The following is an 18,596-nucleotide window of genomic DNA, read 5'->3' as shown; positions in this document are numbered from 1 at the left end:
AATCGGTCTTGTAAACAACCAAGCATCCCTTTCACAGAATAATTCATGTCTTCCCATTCATTATCAAACAACTGAAAAGGCCACTTGCCAGCCAGCAAACAAGAATGGGAAAGATGGGAAAGTGGTGTAAAAGAATAATATTTATGTGGTTCACATATAAAACAGAAACTTAACATTCTAACAAGATGTAACACACCCATGTGCATGCCCTTGTGCAACTACAAATCTTTACTCTTCCTTTTCCTAGCATTTCTATGTGGTGCAACCCCTATGGCTTCAGCAGAGGTAGAGGCAGGCTGCTCAGATTCCTGCTCTGACTGTTGAGTTGCTCTTGGCTGATATCCTTTGGGTTTTGGAGCCTGTGAGGGCTCAGCCAAAGACTGCACCATTTGCACCTGTGCAGGGGCAGACTCGGCCATCGGGACATGAGAGAGCATGTCACATAATGATTGGGGGTGGGGGTGGGCAATGGGTGACAAGTGAAAGTGCTTTGAGTGGAGTCCCCACTTCCATGTTCCCTTTCACCATCATCCCTCTCATGGCCCAGCGCACTTTCCTGCTAGCAATGCACTGGAGAACACTTTGCTGCAGATCAGTGGGGCCCTGTAAGGCCAAGGCTAGGGTATCATTCATTCTATTTAAGGTGGCATCCAGAGTGTGCAAGCCCTTGTTGCATGCACTTGTTCGATTGCTGTGTTTGATGCTCCGTGCAGTTGGCCACTCTATCCATGAAAGAAGACATCATCGCAATGGCCTGCAATAGCATCCCACTCATGCTTGAGGCGGACTCCTCCAATGTCTATGCAATCATGCACAATGTGCTTTGAAGGCCTGCCAGTACATTGCACAATCTCTGCTGCTGCTCAATGATTCTCCTTTTCATTGATGGCCCCCAGGATACAGCATCTGTGTCCAGCTGAGCAGAGCTTTGAGAGGCCTCCACCATCTGCTCTTGTTCACTTGTGAAGTGTGAATCACCATGAGAACACCCAACTATCTCTCTAACTAAGTGTGAGTATCTGAGCTGGTCTGCATAAGTCCTGTGACGGTGCACTTTCAGAGGGATTAAGCTCCTCTGAGGAGTTGTCATTGTCGTAGGCAATCTCGACCACCTCGTGTTGGATGCGTGAAGAGCCTGTGGGAGATAAAATTCATGAATGAGTACTGTCAAGGTAAGAATGTTTGAAGTTATTATGCACATGATCATATTTCACTCGCTGTTGATATTAAGTCAACATTGAAGGGTTAATTACAGTCCTAGCCCTTTCGGGCCATCCCAGATCAGGTGTATTCCCCAGACGTTCACTCTCAACTTAAGTTAGAGATAGCCAAATTCCATAAGACGCTTAAATGGGTCTAAAGATTCAGGCTATCTCTCCCTAAAGGAAAGGAACGACTAAAGATGTTACCGTCCTCCGGATAGTACTTTTAATAAGTTGAACTAGACTGTAGCCTTCCGGATATTATGTGGGTCCAGAATACCCCCCAGATTTCTGCAACTCCTTACAAAAGAGTGTACAGAATTTGTGGGTTCGCGAGTCTATACAGATTCACTCTTTGAGACAATTCTAGAAATATATAGTTTTATTTAAGGGCCGGCATTCAGTTAACATCTGTTGAATCAGTCGCAACATTAACAGTTCAAAGTACAATTAGCTTACATTTCTTATTTCTCAGAGATCCTTATTCTCAAATCTTTACTTTGTTATATTGCTTATTTCTTATTTCTAAATCCAGAACATCGTTACATTTCTTATTTCTTATTTCTAAATCCTTACATTTCTTATTTCTTATTTCTTATTTAATTCTGTCACCAGGTAACTGTCAGGCCCCATCTCCGACGGACAGGCACACTGAGGCTTCACTGAGCTCCAGCTCCTTCTCCTTTGTAGCTGTTAGTTGTGAGATCTGTGGCAGGCCCTCTCCCGTTTTCTGCTTCTGCTCTCTTCTCGTGCAAGGAGGAAAAGAGGAGACCTATGAGTGAGAGTAATGGCATGGGTTCACCCAATGGATGGAGACCTATGAGGGATTGCCATGACATTGCATAAGGATGAGGGTGAGTGTCAGTGGTGGATGGATAATGGGGATGTGAGGAAGTGCATAGAGAGAGAGGGATGGGTGGGCCTGCAAGGTAAGTTGGTGTGAGGAGTGATGTGCTGGAGTAGGCTTGAGAAGGCTGAGTGAAGGGGTTGGAGTGATTTGCAGATCAGGATGGAGGTGAATGTGCCATTACTTGCACCTTTCCTGCCCTGCTTAGGTCACTGAAGCGCTTTCTGCACTGGATCCAGGAGCATTGCAACACGCTCCTGCCACTGACCTTGGCAATATAAGAACATAAGAAATAGGAGCAGGAGTAGGCCATTTGTCCCTTCGAGCCTGCTCCACCAATCAATAAGATCATGGCTGATGTTCTACCTCATCTCCACTATCCTGCACTATCCCCATATTTCTTGATGCCTTTTGTGTTTAGAAATCTTTCTATCTCTGTCTTGAATATACTCAACGACTGAGCCTCCACAGCCCTCTGGGGTAGAGATTTCACCACCCTCTGAGTGAAGAAACTACACCTCATCTCAGTCCTAAATGGCCGACCCCCTATTCTGAGATTGTGACCTCTGGTTCTACATTCCCCAGCCAGTGGAAACATCCTCCCAGTATCTACCCTGTCAAGCCCTTTAAGAATTTTGTATGTTTCAATGAGATCACCTCTCATTCTTCTAAACTCTAAGGAATATAGGCCTAATCTACTCAATCTCTCCTCATAGGACAATCCATCCAACCCAGGAATCAGTCTGGTGAACCTTCGTTGCGTGGGAACACTGAGCGTCGGCAGCAGTTTAAAACCGGCGGCAGTGAGTGAGGAGCAGCCCGACCAGAGCGGGACTGCATGGGATCACTGAGCATCGGTGGCAGTTAAACCGGCGGCAGTGAGAGCAGCCCGACCAGAGCGGGACTGCGTGGGATCACTGAGCATCGGTGGCAGTTAAAACCGACGGCAGTGAGTGAGGAGCAGCCCGACCAGAGCGGGCCTGCGTGGGAACACTGAGCATCGGCTGCAGTTTAAAACCGGCGGCAGTGAGTGAGGAGCAGTCCGACCAGAGCGGGCCTGCGTGGGAACACTGAGCATCGGCGGCAGTTTAAAACTGGCGGCAGTGAGTGAGGAGCAGCCCGACCAGAGCGGGCCTGCGTGGGAACACTGAGCATCGGCGGCAGTTTAAACCGGCGGCAGTGAGTCAGGAGCAGCCCGACCAGAGCGGGCCTGCGTGGGAACACTGAGCATCGGCTGCAGTTTAAAACCGGCGGCAGTGAGTGAGGAGCAGTCCGACCAGAGCGGGCCTGCGTGGGAGCATTGAGCATCGGCAGCAGTTAAAATCGGCAGCAGTGAGTGACGAGCAGCCTGACCAGAGCAGGCCTGCGTGGGAACACTGAGCATCGGCGGCAGTTTAAACCGGCGGCAGTGAATGAGGAGCGGCCCGACTAATTCAACAGCAGGGGAGAGAGGTAAAAAGTAATCAAAGTGTGACGTCACCAGGAAGCAGGTAAGTGATTGGTTGGTGAGTATTTCTCTCTTTTTTTAAACTTTAACTCTGGTTTATAGCTTCTAAGGTCTCTCTAGTGTAGCAGGGACTGTTGGTAAACCAGTTAAATGTAGTGTAATTAGTGGGATTGATTGATTTAATTTAAATTCAATTAATTAAAGGGTATGTCATGGCAGGACAGCCGGGCCCCGTGAGCTGCTCCTCCTGCGATATGTGGGAACTCAGGGACACTTCCTGTGCAGGAAGTGCATCCAGCTGCAGCTACTGACAGACCGCATTGCGGCGCTGGAGCTGCGATTGGATACATACTGGAGCGTTCACGATGCTCAAGACATCGTGAATAGCACATTTACGGAGTTGGATACACCGCAGGTAGAGGTTGGACAGGAAGAAAGGGAACGGGTGACCAACAGGCAGGGTACTAGGCGCAGGCAGGTAGTGCAGGGGTCCCCTGTGGCCATCCCCCTCTCCAACAGGTACACCACTTTGAGTGCTGTTGGGGGGGATGGCTTATCAGAGGAAGGCAGCAGCAGCCAACTTCCTGGCACCAGGGGTGGCTCTGCTGCACAGAATGGAAGGAAAAAGAGGGATAGAGCTATAGTAATAGGGGATTCAATTGTAAGGGGAATAGATAGGCGTTTCTGTGGTCGCAAATGAGACTCCAGGATGGTGTGTTGCCTCCCTGGTGCAAGGGTCAAGGATGTCTCCGAGCAGCTGCAGAACATCTTGGAAGGGGAGGGTGAACAGCCAGTTGTCGTGGTGCATATAGGCACCAACAATATAGGTAAAAAACAGGATGAGGTCCTAAAAGCTGAATATAGGGAGTTAGGAGGTAAATTAAAAAACAGGACCTCAAAGGTAGTAATCTCAGGATTGCTACCAGTGCCACGTGCTAGTCAGAGTAGAAATAGAAGGATACTTCAGATGAATACGTGGCTAGAGGAATGGTGCCAGCGGGAGGGATTCAAGTTCCAGGGACATTGGAACCGGTTCTGGGGGAGGTGGGACCAGTTCAAACTGGACGGTTTGCACCTGGGCAGGGCTGGAACCAAAGTCCTAGGGGGAGTGTTTGCTAGTGCTGTGGGCGAGGGTTTAAACTAAAATGGCAGGGGGTTGGGAACCTGAGCAGGGAGACAGAGGAAAGGGAAACAAGGATAAAAGCAAAAGATAGGAAGGAGAAAAACAAAAGTGGCAGTCAGAGAAATCAATGGTTTAAATCAAACATGGCCACAGTAAATAATAATTCTAATAGATCTAAGAGCGTTAAAAAAACAAGCCTGAAGGCTTTGTGTCTTAATGCGAGGAGCATTTGTAATAAGGTGGATGAATTGGCTGCGCAAATAGAAGTAAACAAATACAATTTGGTTGGGATTACGGAAACGTGGCTCAAGGAAGGCCAGGACTGGGAACTCAACATCCAGGGGTATTCGATATTCAGGAAAGATAGGCAAAAAGGAAATGGAGTTGGGGTAGCATTACTGGTTAAAGAAGGGATTAACACAATTGTAATGAAGGATATTAGCTCTGATGAGGTGGAATCTGTATGGGTAGAATTGAGAAATACTAAGGGGAAAAAAACATTAGTGGGAATGGTTTATAGACCTCCAACCAGTAAGGCGGAGGTTGGGGATGGCATTAAAAGAGAAATTAAAGAAGTGTGCAATAAGGGCACAGCAGTCATCATGGGTGACTTTAATCTACATATAGATTGGGCCAACCAAATGAGTAACAATACTGTGGAGGAGGAATTCCTGGAGTGTTTACGGGATGGTTTCCTGGATCAATATGTCGAGGAACCAACCAGAGATCAGGCCATCTTAGACTGGGTATTATGTAACGAGAAAGGATTAATTAGCAATCTTGTTGTACGAGGCCCCTTGGGTCGGAGCGATCATAATATGATTGAATTTTTCATTAAGATGGAGAATGAAGTAGTTGACTCGGAGACTAGGGTCCTCAATTTAAATAAAGGAAACTACGATGGTCTGAGGAGCGAGTTGGGTAGGATTGATTGGGGAATGGCACTGAAAGGGTTGACGGTGGATAGGCAATGGCAAACATTCAAAGACAGAATGGATGAACTACAGAATTTGTTCATCCCAGTTTGGCATAAAAATAAAACAAAAAAGGTGACCCAACCGTGGCTAACAAGGGAAATTAGGGATAGCATAAGGTCCAAGGATAGGGCATATAAATTGGCCAGAAAAAGCAATAATCCTGAGGATTGGGAGCAGTTTAGGATTCAACAAAGGAGGACAAAGGGATTAATTAAGAAAGGGAAAATAGAATATGAGAGTAAGCTTGCAGGGAACATAAAAACTGACTGTAAAAGCTTTTATAGATATGTGAAGAGAACAAGATTGGTGAAGTCAAGCGTAGGTCCCTTGCAGTCAGAATCGGAGGAATTTATAATGGGGAACAAAGAAATGGCGGACCAACTAAATACATATTTTGGTTCTGTCTTCACAAAGGAGGACACAAATAACCTTCCAGAGATGCCGGGGAACATAGGGTCTGATGAAAGGGTGGAACTGAAAGAAATCAGTATTTGTAGGGAAATGGTGTTAGGAAAATTGATGGGACTGAAGGCCGATAAATCCCCAGGGCCTGATAATCTACATCCCAGGGTACTTAAGGAAGTGGCCCTAGAAATAGTAGATGCATGGCTGGTCACCTTCCAGAACTCGATAGACTCTGGAATGGTACCCATGGATTGGCGGGTAGCTAATGTTACCCCACTATTCAAAAAAGGTGGTAGAGAAAAGGCAGGGAATTATAGACTGGTAAGCTTGACATCGGTAGTGGGGAAAATGCTAGAGTCCATTATAAAAGGTGTAATAGCAGAGCACTTGGAAAGCAGTGACTGGATCGGGCAAAGTCAACATGGATTTACAAAAGGTAAATCATGCTTGACTAATCTACTGGAATTTTTTGAGGATGTAACTGGTAAAATAGATAAGGGAGAACCAGTGGATGTGGTGTATTTGGACTTTGAGAAGGCTTTCGATAAGGTCCCGCATAAGAGATTAGCGTGCAAAATTAAGGCACATGGGATTGGGGGCAAGGTATTGACTTGGATAGAGAACTGGTTGGTGGACAGAAAGCAAAGAGTTGGAATAAACGGGTCATTTTCCGAGTGGCAGGCAGTGACTAGTGGGGTACCGCAAGGATCGGTCCTAGGACCCCAGCTGTTCACAATATATATTATTGATCTGGATAAGGGAATTGGATGTAATATCTCCAAATTTGCAGACGACACAAAGCTGGGTGGGAGGGCATGCTGTGAGGAGGATGTCGTGAAACTCCAGCACAACTTGGATAGGTTGGGTGATTGGGCAGAAACATGGCAAATGCACTATAATGTGGATAAATGTGAGGTTATCCACTTTGGTGGCAAAAACAGGAAGGCAGATTATTATTTGAATGGCAATAGATTGGGAGAAGGGGAAGTGCAAAGAGACCTGGGTGTTCTTGTACACCAGTCGCTGAAGGTAAGCATGCAGGTGCAGCAGACGGTTAAGAAGGCAAATGGTATGTTGGCCTTCGTAGCAAGAGGGTTCGAGTACAAGAACAAGGATGTCTTGCTGCAGTTGTACAGGGCCTTGGTGAGACCACACCTTGAGTATTGTGCACAGATTTGGTCGCCTTACCTGAGGAAGGACCTTCTTGCCATGGAAGGAGTGCAGCGAAGATTCACCAGGCTGATACCAGGGATGGTAGGAATGACGTATGAGGAGAGATTGTGTCGATTGGGCTTATACCCACTGGAGTTTAGAAGATTGAGAGGGGATCTCATTGAAACCTATAAAATTCTGTCAGGCCTGGACAGACTAGATGCAGGAAGGATGTTTATGATGGCTGGGGTGTCCAGAACCAGGGGTCATAGTCTAAGGATAAGGGGTAAGCCATTTAGGACTGAAATGAGGAGGAATTTCTTCACCCAGAGAGTGGTGAACCTGTGGAATTCTCTGCCACGGAGGGCGGTGGAGGCCAGTTCATTAAGTATATTCAAGAAAGAGTTGGATATATTTCTTAAGCTAAAGGGATCAAGGGATATGGGGAGAAGGCAGGGACAGGATACTGAATTTGGATGATCAGCCATGATCTCATTGAATGGCGGAGCAGGCTCGAAGGGCCGAATGGCCTACTCCTGCTCCTATCTTCTATGTTTCTATGTTTCTATGTTTCCCTCTATGGCAAGTAAATCCTTCCTTAGGAAAGGCGACCTAAACTGTACACAATACTCCAGGTGTGGTCTCACCAGGGCCCTATATATTTGCAGTAAGACGTCTTTACTCTTATTCTCACATCCTCATGTAATAAAGACAAACATACCATTTGCTTTCCTAATTGCTTGCTGTACGTGCATGTTAATTTTCAGTGATTTGTGTACAAGGACACCCAGGTTCCTCTGAATACCAACATTTCCCAATCTCTCACCATTTAAAAAATACTCTGCTTTTCTATTTTTCCTACCAAAGTGGATAACTTCACATTTCTCCACATTATTCTCCAACTCACTTAGTTTTTTTTTTGTTCCTGGGATGTGGGCATTGCTGGCAAGGCCAGCATTTATTGCCCATCCCTAATTGACCTTGAGAAGGTGGTGAGCCACTGCCTTAAACCACTGCTAGGCAGGGCTGCCTTGAAGATGAGTTCATTGAGTGTATTAGGGACGGGTTTCTTGAGCAGTATGTAACTGAACCGACCAGGGGGCAAGCAACCTTAGATCTGGTCCTGTGTAACGAGACAGGATTAATTAAAAATGTCCTAGTAAAGGATCCCCTTGGAATGAGTGACCATAACATGGTTGAATTCGATATTCAATTAGAGGGTGAGAAGGTTGGATCTCAAACAAGCATGCTAAGCTTGAATAAATGAGACTATGAAGGTATGAGAGCGGAATTGAGTAGAGTGGATTGGGAAAATAGATTAAAGAGTAAGACGGTACATGATCAGTGGTGTACATTTATGGAGTTATTTTACAACTTCCAAAAAATATATATTCCACTGAGAAGAAAAGGTGTAAAAGAAAAGACAGCCATCCATGGCTAAGTAAAGAAATTAAGGATAGTATTCGACTAAAAACAAGGGCATATAAGGTAGCCAAATCTAGTGGGAGGATAGAGGATTGGGAAAACTTTAAAAGACAGCAAAAAATAACAAAACGATTGATTAAGAAAGGGAAGATGGATTATGAAAGTAAATTAGCAAAAAATATAAAAACAGATACTAAGAGTTTTTATAGTTATATAAAAAGAAAAAGGGTGGCTAAAGTAAATGTTGGTCCCTTGGAGGATGAGACCGGGAAATTAATGGTGGGAAATATGGAGATGGCAAAAACACTGAATGAATATTTTGTATCAGTCTTTACAGTAGAAGACACTAAGTATATCCCAACACTGGACAAACAGGGGGCTATAGGGGGGGAGGAGCTAAACACGATCAAAATCACTAAGGAAGTGGTACTCGGTAAAATAATGGGACTCAAGGCGAATAAATCACCTGGACCTGATGGCTTACATCCAAGGGTCTTGAGGGAAGTGACGGTAGGGATTGTGGATGCATTGGTAATAAGGTCCCGGCAGACTGGAAAACTGCTAATGTAACGCCCTTATTTAAAAAGGGCAGTAGACAGAAGGCTGGAAACTATAGACTGGTTAGCCTAACATCTGTGGTAGGTAAAATTTTGGAGTCCATTATTAAGGAGACAGTAACAGGACATTTGGATAATCATAATTTAATAGGACAAAGTCAGCATGGTTTTATGAAGGGGAAGTCATGTTTGACAAATTTGCTGGAGTTCTTTGAGGAAGTAACATATAGGGTGGATAAAGGGGAACCAGTGGACTTTAGACTTCCAAAAGGCATTTGACAAGGTGCCACACAAAAGATTATTGCTTAAGATAAAAAATCACGGGATTGGGGGTAATATTCTGGCATGGATAGAGGATTGGCTATCTAACAGAAGGCAGAGAGTTGGGATAAATGGTTCATTCTCGGACTGGCAATCAGTAACTAGTGGTGTTCCACAGGGGTCAGTGCTGGGTCCCCAACTCTTTACAATCTATATTAACGATTTGGAGGAGGGGACTGAGTGTAACATATCAAAGTTTGCAGATGATACTAAGATGGGAGGGAAAGTAGTGAGTGAGGAGGACATAAAAAACCTGCAAGGGGACATAGACAGGCTAAGTAAATGGGCAGAGATTTGGCAGATGGAATACAATACTGGAAAGTGTGAGGTTATGCACTTTGGCAGGAAAAATCATAGAGCAAATTATTATCTTAATGGCAAGAAACTGGAAAGTACTGAAGTACAAAGGGATCTGGGGGTCCTGGTGCACGAAACTCAAAAGTTTAGTATGCAGGTGCAGCAAGTGATTAAGAAGGCCAATGGAATGTTGGCTTTCATTGCTAGGGGGATAGAATATAAAAATAGGGAGGTATTGCTTCAGTTGTACAAGGTATTGGTGAGACCGCACCTGGAATACTGCATACAGCTTTGGTGTCCATACTTAAGAAAAGACATACTTGCTCTCGAGTCAGTCCAAAGAAGGTTCACTCGGTTAATCCCGGGGATGAGGGGATGGACATATGAGGAGAGGTTGAGTAGATTGGGACTCTACTCATTGGAGTTCAGAAGAATGAGAGGCGATCTTATTGAAACATATAAGATTGTGAAGGGGTTGGATCGGGTGGATGCGGGGAGGGTGTTCCCGATGATGGGTGAAACTAGAACTAGGGGGCATAGTCTTAGAATAAGGGGCTGCTCTTTCAAAACTGAGATGAGGAGGAACTACTTCACTCAGAGGGTGGTAGGTCCATGGAATATGCTGCCCCAAAAAGCTGTAGAAGCTACATCATTACATAAATTTAAAACAGAAATAGACAGTTTCCTCGAAGTAAAGGGAATAAAGGTTTATGGGGAGCGGGCAGGAATTTGGACATGAGTCTAGGTTCGGATCAGTCATGGCCCTGTGGGTAGCGGAGCGGGCCCAGGGGCCGTGTAGCCTGAGCCTGCTCCTATTTCATGTGTCTAATTCTGTTAGATTCAGGAGATGGTTCTGTGATAGTGGATTGGCGGTTAGGATCAGATCAGCCATGATCTTATTGAATGGCGGAGCAGGCTCGAGGGGCCGATTGGCCTACTCCTGCTCCTATTTCTTATGTTCTTATGTTCTTATGTTCTTATGCTATCCGTGTGGTGAAGGTACTCCCACAGTGCTGCTAGGGAGTGAGTTCCCAGATTTTGACCCAGCGATGATGAAGCAACGCCGATATATTTCCAAGTCAGGATGGTGTGTGACTTGGAGGGGAACTTGCAGGTGATGGTTTTCCCATGCGCCTGCTGCCTTTGTCCATCTAGGTGGTTGAGGTTTCGGGTTCAGGAGGTGCTGTCAAAGAAGCCTTGGCGAGTTGTTGCAGTGCATCTTGTAGATGATAAACCCTGCAGCCACAGTGCGCCGGTGGTGCAGGGAATGAATGTTTGAGGTGGTTCATGGAGTGCCAAACAAGTGGGCTGCTTTCTCCTGGATGGTGTCGAGCTTCTTGAGTGTTGTTGGAGCTGCACTCATCCAGGCAAGTGGAGAGTATTCCATCACACTCCTGACTTGTGCCTTGTAGATGGTGGAAAGCCTTTGGGGAATCAGGAGGTGAGACACTCGCCACAGAATACCCAGCCTCTGATCTGCTCTTGTAGCCACAGTATTTATGTAGCTGGTCCAGTTAAGTTTCTAGTCAATGATGACCCCCCCCCCCTAGGATGTTGATGGTGGGGGATTCGACAATGGTAATGCCGTTGAATGTCAAGGGGAGGTGGTTAGACTCTCGCTTGTTGGAGATAGTCGTTGCGTACTTTTGCAAATTTGTAAACTTTTCCTTCACAGTGAGGGAAACAGTGGAGGGTTCAGGAATGGGGACAATTCGCTCCTGGGCCACTTGAACTTCTGCCTCGGGTTTAAAACAGAAACTGCTGTCACTGACCGGACACCAGCTTTGCTGTCCATGCTGGTAGTGGGACGCGCTGGTGGTGACACAATATGTCTCACATCCTATATATGCCACCTGCGGGGGAACATGGCCTTGTGCCATTGCCTCCATGGTACAATTTATAGGCTTCACGCCAGCAGCTCTGAACCCACACTGCGGTTTTGAATAGGCATTCAAGTGCTGGGGTCACAGAATTATGTGTGCTCCCCGGCTGCGGCACCCTGAGAGGTCAGTACCTGTCATAGCGTGCTCCCACTTTATGACGTAAGGCGGGACCGCTGTGAAACGAATGTGTGCACCCCCTTGAATGACTCCAATGTTCTCCACCCTGTATACCGGCGCGGGTCGGGCTGTCCTACCCATGACTGGCATCCTAACTACTACTCCCATGATTGTGTGGTTGGACCACCCACAATCCATGGGGACTGGATAGGCTTCGGAGGCTAGCTGGAGTTGGCACTGGCTCAATGCATTCTCAAAAGGGTGGAGGGCTGCGAGGTGCTTGTTGCTAATCCAGGAGGGGACCAAACCCCGTTTTAAATCCTCCAGATTACTGCGGCCCTCACCCAGTAACCACGCCCCGTATAACACGCACACCTCATTCTGCGCAACCTGGTCAGAAGCATTTCTGTCCACCCTTATGTGGGCGTTTATCGTCTTTGCGTGCTTTTCCAACTCAGCTATGATTTCTTTTAAATGGACCGTCATGGCCTGGCCCTCATGCAACTCCGAGCCCACTACCTTGTTCTCATCTAGTAATATTTTCTTTAACTGTGTTTTTAAGTCATTTATTTGGGTCTGCAGCTCTATGTCATCTAAACTGTTGATGACAGAGGACCCAGTATTAAAGGCAGCAAAAACATAATTCCATACTCCCCTTCTTTGCCTCCCTGCATCACCCAAAAACTCTCGGTGTGTGGTGTAGACTTCGGTTTTGTCCACGTGGGCAAAATTGAACTAGTAAAACTTCTTGAACATGTCCTTTAATAGGGCCTGGTATAGCTGCTTTGTTTCTTTGGGGCACCACTCTGGTAAATGTACCTTGGTGAGATTTTAAATCACAGAGGCTACCGCGTAGTGTACCCTCTGGTACAGCATTTGATCGGTGGGGACTAGTACCAACCCATTCCCTGGTCCCTTGGTGGTGGTGGCGCAACCTTCCCTAGATAACCTCGCCGCCTGCGCCGTGGGCGAGGCACAAGTTCAGTGGCATTGACTGGGATCGGGGTGAATGGGACCGCACACACCTTCAGGCTGGTATCCCACTTCATCCCCTCCCTGGCGTCTTGCCACTGCCGGTGGAAAACAATGGATATGCCTGCGGGGCAGACCTTCCCTGACCCCCACATACAGATATAAATCCCTTGGTCCGGTTCCCACCACTTGTCCCAACACACGCTTAATCCTCCATGAGTCCCTGTAATCGCCCGGTGGGTGTTGTTCCCCAACCGTTCCCACTCGACTTCGGGGTTCCTCATGTCCTTGCTCAGCTTTCTGAGCCACCACCACCTATCCCGTGGAATGTGTCCTTTGCACGTTAAACATATTCGCTTTCCAACGGTTACGCTGACCCTTGTGGTAACGACCCGTACCCTGGGGCACAGGAGGGAGGTCTCCCCATACGTGAATCCGGTTTGGCTGGAGTACTGAGACGAATTGGACCCGGCCATTCTGGTCACCTTCCCTCGTGGACGTAGATGGCGGTCTCCTCTGCATCCCATTCACCGCTTCCATCGATCGCTATAGGCGCCCTGTCTCCCGAGCACCCGTAGATGTGGGAATCCTGGACGTTGCCCCGTCTTCCCATGCTCATCCCAATCAGGGCGAATAGGATCACGATCCCCTCCATCCTGAAAGTCTTCCTGCAAAAAATGTAAAAACATGCAGCCAGGTCCCCCACGGGATTCTCTGGCTTGGTGAAGCATGGTCGGGTCTCGCGACCTCGACCCCAATATATACACACTTAGCAGATTACTTACTTAAAACTACCCATCACCTTACTTAACTTAAACTAAAACACCCAAACTTAAGCTAAATACTTAAACTTTCCTTAAACTAAAACTTAAACTAAAACCATATACATCCGCCGCCTGTCTCCGGGTGGCCAGGCTAATCCCTGATTGGACTGCGGCTCACCGCTACCCCCGGCGTGACCACACCGTCCTTCACTGTTGGTCCCTCGCAGCCCGTGGCTGCTGGCTGAGGACCTCTGTCCTTGGACCTCTCCCTGACTCGAGGGGCGGCCCTTGGTAACTGGAGAGCTGGTGACCATGGCTTTCTCAGCTGGGGCGTCCGTGGGGACCTTCTAAGGACTTTGGTGGGTGGGACTTTCTTGGCCGATGGGCCTTTAACACGAACCGCTGCTCCCCCAGGCTTGACCTCTCCCGAACCTGGGCTAGTGGCAGGTAACTCTTCGCAGCCTGCTGCTGCGAGCTGAGAGTCTCCGCCTCCAGGTCCCATGGCTGGGTCCGGGGCGGGGTTTTTGACCTCAGGTCCCTCCCTCTCTACACCTGGGTTAGGGGCGGGGTTTTTGCCCTCAGGTCCCTCCCCCTCGTCTGGATCCCAGAAGAGCGGGGGAGTGTCCCAATCGATGGGCAGGATGGCCCTTCCTTCAAGCAAGCCACAGTGCCTGCCTGTGCAGCCTGTGAACTCGCTCCTGCTGCAGGCTGAGGATCTTTATCCTCAGACCTTACCCCAACTGGCTGTTTTCCCCTTTCTGGTGTAAACAGCTTGCACTGGTTGATGTAACCAGCTGCCTGTTTAAAAACCTCGTCCGCTGCCCCAGACGGGCCTTCTAGGGACTCCCCGTTCTCTTCCCTTACCGGGATGGTCTCACAGACGGGATCTAGGGGCCCGGACCTACTTTAGGTCCGGGGCCAAAGCTACCCACCTATGTGCCTCCCTTGTCCCGGACTGAGGCTACCGGGCCTGCTCTACAGCGATCTCAGAACTCTCCTTCCCTGGCCCTCTGCTCGGCTACCTCATTGGTCCTTTGGTTACCCTCCCACGTGGTATGGAGGGATCCTAAAGCTATGGCCAAAAGTTTGGCCATTTCCCCAGCCTGCTCGTTCCCTGCGGCTCCCATTGGGCTAAATGGGACCTCGTTAGATTCGGGTGGATTGGTCGGGTCTTCCGAATGGACCACCGTGCTGGAAGTTCCAGTGTCCACCGAATATCTTCCCTGCACCGTCTCCACCTGCACCTTAACACAGGGCCTGTTCCCCTCATCGTTTTCAAGGGGACACAGGTCGACAGGCTGCGCTGCTTCTAGTCAGGGCTGTGGGTTGGATGGTGCTGACAGGGTCAGAGCACCGGTGGCGGCTGCTACCCTCCCTTGGCCAGTCAATATGGACCTCATGGCGTCCAAAAATGTCTCGATGTCTGCGGGAGGGATTCCTGTCCCCGCCTTTTGGGCTGGGGCTGTGGAATTCTTTCCCTTGTTATCTTTCCAAGGGTTTTTGCACTCCTTCCGCCAGTGACCATCCTTCCCACACCCGTAACAATTCGCCTTTGGGTTGGGGGGGTTAATCCCTTCCTGCTGCCACTCTTTCCTACCCGGTCCGGGTTTTACCTCATGCACCTTACCCTTGGCTGTGTGTGCATCGGCTCCCCTACCGTTTTTATCGGCCAGAGTGAGCTGCCTAATTATCGTGAGTTCGGTGGTCTGGGGATCTTTGGGGCCGAACCAGGCTTCTGCCTTGGCCCGGACCTGCGGCAAGCTGTTCGCCACCAGGCAACGGAGCCAATGGGCCAGGGAATCCCTGTTCAGGAACGCTCGGTCCGGCGTCCCCGGGCAGGCCTTCTGGTACACTGGCCACAGCCGGTCCGCAAAAGCCTGCAGGGTTTCCCCTGGGAGCTGGATCGTCTTCTCCACACGGGAGAAAGGACTTCCCTCATCCATCCCCATGGCCTCCAGAACCGCATCTCTAAGCTCCTCGTACCCGCTCTGCCCCCTTTTACACTCGTCAGAGAGGGATTGGAGGAGACTACTCTCCAGGGAGAATAGCAGCATCTTAGCCTTCTCAGCGTCATCGCAGTCGTTGATGCTGGCTGTCTGCTCTATTTCCCTGAAGTGGATCGAGGGGTCTCCCTTTTCGGAGAGCTTCGGGAAATGGTTGACTATAACCCTAAGCTGTTGGGTGTTAAAGGGTAATACGAGCAGGTTTTGGAGGGGTCCCTCATTGTCGCCATTGGTGGGTGGGCCGAAGCTCCGATGCCGTGCTGGGCACATCGGTCATGGCTCCGACCTCTCGGGCGGGGTTTGCTCTACCTCCGCCTCCACCTCTGGCTCCACACCCGGTTCCACCCCCCTTGCTGCCAAACCTCACTAAAACTTGGCGCTACGGGTGGGGGTCTTGAGGTCTCCTTTCTCTCAACCAGGTCGTCCTTAGACACTACCGGTGACGTTGGAACTGTCCTCCCCTCATTCCCCATAAAATCTGCCTGGCCTGCCTTTGGGCTTATGAGGCATACCATGCCTTTTGCCTTCCGGAGGGCCCGGCTCAGATTTTCTATCCTCTCTCTACAGGGGCCGTGGTCTGCCTCCTCAAACCCCTGTTCACTTGCTAGCTTGTAAGCGGCTTTTACCTCCTGCACGTTCTCTTCCTGTTCCCTAATCTGCCTTGCCAAGCGGGCGTTTTTCTCCCACAACCTTAACTCATTTCCCTTGGCCTCGGTGACTTGGCACCGTAGGTATTCCAACTGGGCCTTGTGTTCTCCTACTAAATGCACTCTCTCCTGATTCAAAGCCTGCAAAGCTACTAATAACTTTTCCCCTGCGAGAGCCTTATCCTGGATCTCCAGGGCTGACTCCCTTAACTTGACTGCCTGTGCTGCAACGAGCCTGTCCAACAGCTGGACCTGCTTTTTAAAACACATCAGCCAAACTGCCTTCTATAAGGACTTCTTGTGTTCCTTTCCCTCTGTCCACTTAGCTGCTGCATCTACCAGACGCCTAGCCTTTAACAGAATGGTGATTCACTTCTTAGTGATATTCACCTTGCTAAACACATAATCAGAAATCCTTTCCTCCATCATGGTTTGCTCATCTGAACCATTGTCGACCGTAACGCAACCATGTTGCCGGTGTCCTGCCGTGGTTGCCATTTCTGTAGGGGGTTTGGTGTGTGGTGGTGGTTGGCACGTACACCCAGTCAGTTATGCCTCTGACTGTTTGTGAGCGGTTCGAATCGCTCCCACTCCCCTGGGTTCTAGACACCGGACTTAGGTGCAGGCGGCGATACAGAAAAGACTCGAGTAGACAGGTGGTTTGGATGTAAGCAAAACCAAGATTTTAGGAAGCAGAAATAACACAGTCTTACGAGAAGCTACTAGTATAAAGAAAATTACAGGCAAATACAAATAACTATACTTATACTGGGAATGGGGAACACACGGCACATCGAGGGAAAACAACTATCTTAATAATCCCCTTATCCTTATCCCACCCCCTATACCTAACTAGATTAAGCTATGAGGGGTCAGAATTCCTGCTCACCAATCAAAAGATCTGCTGAATTCAAAACAGCGGTGGGGTTTGGGGTTCGCTCTTTGTGCTCTCTGGAGCCTGCCGTCGTCACGTGGTTTCCGGGTGCTGCAAGGGCGTTGTCCAGGTGCGAGTACCCCAAAGTTAAAGTCTCTGCTTGGGTACTTTACCTCGCAGGGATGATGGTTCCTCTTCCTCAGCTGACAGTTGGAGTTTGCATGAAGATAGTCGCAGGTCAGCTGGACTGAAGGCCCGATTATTCAAAACTTTTCTTCAGTCATCTTTCCATTCGTCTTCTTCACCACCTCGCCTCGTCATGTCCCGCCTCGCCTGGCCTGGTTTGTCCGTGTCCGCCTGGTGCAATGCCGGGTGTCCCTGATGGAACGGGGAAGGCACGGGCAGTGGTGGGGCGGTAAGCGCGGGACGGGGGAAGAGCAGTAGCCACGAGGGCGAAGGGCGGGAGCAGGAGCCGGGAGCAAGGGCAGAGAGCAGAGCAGAGAGAGAGATTGCTACCCGAGGTCTTCAGTTATACTCCTTCAGATGGCCCTTATCTGCGCACCAAATCAGGTTAGGTCTTTGTCCCAATCTTGGCGGGCTAGTTTAAACAATGGTAGCAATCTGCACTAACTGTTTTTAGATGGCCAGTAATCACATCTACTGGCCTGATAATTGACTTGTTTTGTTATTAATACTTCTTAATGGGCCTGTTCAGCCTCGATGGCTTCCTTAAGCTGTTCCCGATTATTTATGTAAACTGCTTGATGGCCTTAACTATAGGCCTAACTGGTTTGATCTGTCTCTGGTTTGGTCTAATACATAATTCTGGTTTTCAAAAATGCAAAGTCTCTCTTCACAGAAACTACAGCTTTGGTTTTGATTTCCCAAGAAGCTGCCTGTACCGCAGAGTCCAAGTTTTTAAAATCTCACAGGCTTTCTGCCACAAGGTGCGGTCACCATTTTGGGTACCCTTTTGAATTAAAATGTCCACACAGGGTCTCTTTTGTTAATGATAATCTTTGGGGAAATGTAGAAATTTTGCAAATCTTACAGCCTGGTGCTGCTCCTGGCATGCTCTTCTGCACTCCTCGTTGAACCAGTGTTGGTCCCCTGGCTTGATGGTAATGGTATAGTGCCGGGCCATGAGTTCACAGATTGTGGTGGAATACAATTCTGCTGCTGCTGATGGCCCACAGTTCCTCATGGACACCTCAGCTGCTAGGTCTGTTCTGAATCTATCCCATTTAACATGGTGGTAGTGCCACACAACACAATGGAGGGTGTCCTCAGTGTGAAGATGGGACTTTGTCTCCACAATGCCTGTGCAGCAGTCACTGCTACCAATGCTGTCATGGACAGATGCATCTGTGACAGGTAGATTGGTGAGTGTAAAGTCTGTAGGTATTATGGCGAATTAATACACAGACTACAAGAGTAACTTTAACAGGACTTTACTATTCGAAGGTCAGGGCGAATCTGCCCAATAAATCCTGACACAGCACTTATATACCGGTGTGGTCACCGTCGGTATTACAGTATACAGCAGCCAAGATAAAGTAGTGCCACACCTAAAATAGTTCTCT

This window comes from Somniosus microcephalus, chromosome 5 (genome assembly GCF_052327205.1).
Source record: "Somniosus microcephalus isolate GS21.2 chromosome 5, FLI_Smic_1.0, whole genome shotgun sequence".
NCBI lineage: Eukaryota > Metazoa > Chordata > Chondrichthyes > Squaliformes > Somniosidae > Somniosus > Somniosus microcephalus.
Note: the sequence above shows the minus strand (reverse complement) of the source record.